The following is a 5,269-nucleotide window of genomic DNA, read 5'->3' as shown; positions in this document are numbered from 1 at the left end:
AACTAACAATCGATATGCTGGGAGTCGAATCAATAATTTGTGGCGTGCAAATAGTCTTAGTTGAGATGGCGATGAACAAAAAGTACAAACCAAAACGATAGCACCGCTTTTTTTTTCTCTTTCTCTCTTTCGCCATCTCTCTTTCATTCTCTCTTCCCCCTCTCTCTCCTCTATCTTCCTCGTTGCCAGACCAAGGCTAATATTCTTCGATCATGAAAATTACACTGAAACTCTTCTATAAACTCACCTTTGAACCACTTATTACCTCTGCACACCATCATCAGTTTCCTTCCGTTCCATATATTGACACTCCACCAACACCACCACGCAAAGTAAAAGGGGACACAGATAAGTCCCTACACTGCAGACTGAGACGAATTTGCCCCATGAACCCTGTCCCAACAGTTCAGCATTCATTATCTTCAGTGAGTCGTGTGTTGTCCTGAAGCAGTTTAGAACTGATCTCTCTCTCTCCCTCATACACACACACACACACCTGATCGGTGGAGCAAGAGAGTATAATCCACAATTTCAATGCGCAATTTCCTATGCATTTACAAGACCGCGTTCATAGTTTATTTACCGAGGAGAGATGAGAGGCAAAGTAGACCTTGGTGGAATTTGGCCAGACGGCTTAAAAAGACTGGAATATCCATTACAAGACAATATTTCTTATATTTCAATCCACCGCCTTCATAACATAATAATTCCTGACGATTATATTTCCTCGTACTTGTCAAATACTTTATATAACGTGGCACTCCGTCGGTTACGACGACGAGGGTTCCAGTGATCCGATCAACGGAACAGCCTGCTCGTGAAATTAACGTGCAAGTGGCTGAGCTCTCCACAGACACGTGTACCCTTAACGTAGTTTCAGGAGGAGATTCAGCGTGACACAGAGTGTGACAAGGCTGACCCTTTGAATTACAGGCACAACAGAAACAGGAAGAAAGAGTGAGAGAAAGTTGTGGTGAAAGAGTACAGCAGGGTTCGCCACCATCCCCTGCCGGAGCCTCGTGGAGGTTTAAGGTGTTTTCGCTCAATAAACATGCACAACACCCGGCCTGGGAATCGAAACCGCGATCCTCTTACCGCGAGTCCGCTGCCCTAACCACTGGGCCATTGCGCCTCCACTTTTTATATAATCGACCGCAGAAGGAAAGGAAAAACTAACAACGGCAAGAATTGAACTCAGAACGTACACGGTTGTATCTAAAAACCCCAAAGGAGATTTTGTTTGGTGCTCTACCGATTCGGCAAAGATATTACCTGTAAAAATTTCATAGGAGCAGTGCCAGATTATTATTGTTGTTGCTGTTGCTGTCATTATTATTATTATTATTATTATTATTATTTTGCAGAGAGGAAAGGCGAAAGGCTGAATCGACTAGTGCTGGATTCGAAACCACAACGTGAATAACCATAACTGGATACTTTAAGTACATTAATCCGATGCTATAACGATTTTGCCATTTCATTTAATTATGCTTCTAAACTTGGCACAAGGCCAGTTAGTTTAAGGGGAGGGGCCATGCCGATTACATCAACCCTAGTACTTTACAGGTACTATAATTTTATCAACCCCGAAAAGATGAAAGACAAAGTTGACGTCAACAGGATTTGAACTCCGAACTTCAAGACGGACGAAATGCTGTTGAGCATTTCGTTCGACTCGCTAACGATTCTGCCATTTCGTCACCGTAATTCATCTAATAATTATAATAAAACTAAAGATAATCCAAGAATCACTTAAGATTAATTTCTGTAAATCTTCAACCAGGATAGGTCAGACATCGTATCTAGACAGCAAGCTGGACATTGGTCAGACGGTCTGCAGGAATTCTTGAGGATGGATGGAATAGAAACGATGGGGATGCTGCGATTTCTATTGACGATGCTGTTGAGGGTAACACCAAATCTCTCCTTTTGACTCTACAAAGAAAAGAAAATAGAAAAAAAGGTTATATTCAATGCAGTCATATAAGATGGATGAAATAGAAAAACATTATATTATTTAGTCTTTACATACACATATTCACATCGATGGTTTCATATATATATATATATAAATATATATATATGCTTTCCGTGCGAATGGTTTTGTTATACGGTGCCGTGTTTTACAATCCTGTAAATAATAATGATGGTATTTTTATATAAGCTCAAAGCTTATGGCGATCACCGTGCAATGACTATATATGTGTATGAGTGTGTGTGTGTGTATATATATATGAGGAGCATCCATCGGTTGCGGTGAGGAGGGTCCCGGTTGAAACGATAAAGAGAACAGCTTGCTCGTGAAATTAACGTGCAAGTGGCTCAGCGCTCCATAGACACGTCTATCCTTAACATAGTTCTTGGAGACGATTCAGCGTGACACAGAGTGTGACAAGGCTGGCCCCTTTGAAATACAGGTACTACTCATTTTTGCCAGGTGTGTGGACAGGAACAACGTGAAATAAAGTGTCTTGCTCAAGGGCACAACGCGTCGCCGGGAATTAAACTCACGGCCTTATGGTCCGTGAACCGAATGCTTTAACCACTAAGCCACGCGCCTCCATATATATATATATGGAGAATATACCGCCAACATTGCCCAAACGATTTCTTTTCCTCAACAGGCCCTGCCCTATTTAGCATTGTCCCAAAACAGATCAAAGAGGAAAAGGACTCCATTACTTTTAAACGGAATCTGGACAAATTTCTTCAAAGAATATCAGATAAGCCATCTATACTTGGATACAACTCACTCAACGAGATCTAACTACTCGAAGGGACCATGATACCAGAAAACTTGACTTAAAAAAGATTTAGATAATCCTATCAGGTGGTGCTATTAATTTAGACATGGAGTGGACCAATCTTTGGTCGAAACATATCTAAGTTATATATATATATATATATATATGTATTTATATATATATATATATACATACACATGCGCACACATACGCATATAAATATATAAAACTACGTACACACACACGTATGCGTGTATATATGTATGTATATGTATGCCACAGAACCTCTCAAAACTAAACAGCAGTATATAACCCTTGTCCAAGCCTAGTTAGGTTATTCATGAAGAAAATTAAAAATGCTAGAATTAGCGATTCCCACAGACTATTCCCACTTTACAGGAATGAAGAATCGAGCAGAACATGTGTTTTCCCGTCATCAGCTGCCCGAGCGTATATCACGATGGTTTCGACACCTAAGCAGTACCATTCAATCCGGTGGGGTTACAGCATTAAAAATATAAACAATTTTCTGTTATCCGTTATAAGATAATAGAAAATATGGCATTCATGCAAGAATTGTAATTTAGTTATCGAATTTCTTGGCTCTTGTGAAAAATAACGGAAAAAATTCATAGATCATCAAACTCTGTCATTTACACTCTCTCTCTCTCTCTCTCTCTCTCTCTCTCTCTCTCTCTCTTTCTTTCTTTCCTTCTCCTCCCGGATTTTTACACTATTTGAAAGCTATTGCAAAAATTGCTATCTGAGTAACACGATATAGTACAGTAATATAAAATTAGTCAACTGTATCTAATACATTTATCAGACCTTACTATCTACTTACCCCATATAACTGACGTATTTACTGTTACTTAATAACTTTCATACCATTTGCTGTCTTTTGTCATCCATTCAGTATTTCTCTGTCTCACTTAATCCTTTCCTTTCTACTCTAGGCACATGGGCTAAAATTTTGAGGGAGGGGGCAGTCAATTACACCGACCCCAATGTTTCACTGGTACTTAATTTATCTACCCCGAAAGGATGAAAGGCAAAGTCGACCTCGGCGGAATTTGAACTCAGAACGTATCTATCTCTCACTTAATGACTTATTACAGACACGTGATGACTTCACGCATATTTATTGTCGTTTTGTATATTCACCCACCTCATGGTACCTATTTACATCACGATATCTTTGATCAGTTATATTTTTCTTGTTTCAGTCATTGGACTACGGCCATGCTGGGGCACCGCCTTGAACAGTTTTTGGTCAAACAAATCGACTCCGGTACTTAGTTTTACTTTTAAAGCCTGGTACTTATTTTTTCGGTCTCTTTTGGTTAGGGAACGTAAACAAACCAACACTGATTGTCAAGTGGTGGTGCTGGACAAACAAAGGCACAAAAACACACATACACACGTCAAGGTCACCAACCCTCCTCCACACGCGCTTACATACTCTCTTATACACACGCACGCGCGCCTTCGTTTTGGGATCACCACTACCTTATTATCTCCCCTTCTTCCTAGCTCTCCTGTGTGACCCTTCTGTCCGGCATTCGCCAAGATAGATCGCTAGCTAGTACACATTCTTTATTTTCTCTCCTTGTTTCTTTCTGCATTCCTTTCTGTGGAAGAGCGTAGGCACGAAACTTTAAAGACTTTTCACTCCCCGAGCATTATACTAATACATCTGTTTGTTGTCTACACCATCTGCCTTCGTCTTTTGTTTTTTTTTTGTGAATTCTCTCCCTATATATATATATATATATATATATATATATATATATGTGACAAGCTTCCATACAGTTTCCATCTACCAAATTCACTCACAAGACATTGGTCGACCTGGAGCTATAGTAGATGACATTTGTCGAGGGTACTGCACTGTAAGACTGAACCCGGAACCATGTGGTTGCAAAATTAAAACTGCCACCATCATCATCACGACCTCTAACCTATCAACAACTCCCACTACAACCATTACTAAATATGGACTTTATAACGACCTCCCTAAGCTATAGACTTTTTACTTCATACCGAAGACTAGTACTGGCTACAACAATAATTTCAACAAAACAGCATTTTTTTTTCTTTTTAACAGTAATAGTTCAATAGCCGAGGATCCCTCCGGGTGGTCATGTGACTTACTAGAAGTGTCAGCCAAATTCTCCTGAACTACACTTCAACATCTTAGAAAAAGGAAAACACATTGGATAACATAGTCCACGGTACAATGTTTAAAAATGAAATTGTCGTGGATGAAATGCTTTACTCATAGATTTGCATCAGGAGAGCTTACCTAGTGTGAAACAATAACAACAAAAACGAAAGTTTCAAAACTATATTTGCTAGTTACTGAGTACCAAGACAATTACATTATTTAACATAAGGAATATCGAAAGCAGAATAGTTAGCACGCCGAGCAAAGTCCATCTGTCTTTACGTTCTGAGTTCAAATTCCGCTGAGTTCAACTTAGCCTTTCATCCTTTCGGGGGTCAATAAATTAAGTACCATTGAA

General features: G+C 39.5%; 1 long non-coding RNA gene across 1 annotated transcript in view; it reads right to left on the bottom strand.

Moving 5' to 3' along the window:
• Nucleotides 1-14: 14 nt before the first annotated feature.
• Nucleotides 15-5,269, bottom strand: part of LOC106872919 (uncharacterized) — a 123,003-nt gene continuing 117,748 nt past the window's right edge. Inside the window, exon 4 of the long non-coding RNA XR_008264018.1 lies at nt 15-1,935. This is a non-coding gene — a long non-coding RNA (uncharacterized LOC106872919). The remainder of the gene's footprint in view (nt 1,936-5,269) is intronic.

Source organism: Octopus bimaculoides, chromosome 4 (genome assembly GCF_001194135.2).
Source record: "Octopus bimaculoides isolate UCB-OBI-ISO-001 chromosome 4, ASM119413v2, whole genome shotgun sequence".
Taxonomy (NCBI): Eukaryota; Metazoa; Mollusca; class Cephalopoda; order Octopoda; family Octopodidae; genus Octopus; species Octopus bimaculoides.
The sequence above is the reverse complement of the archived record's forward strand: the minus strand, read 5'-3'. Positions and strand labels throughout refer to the sequence as shown.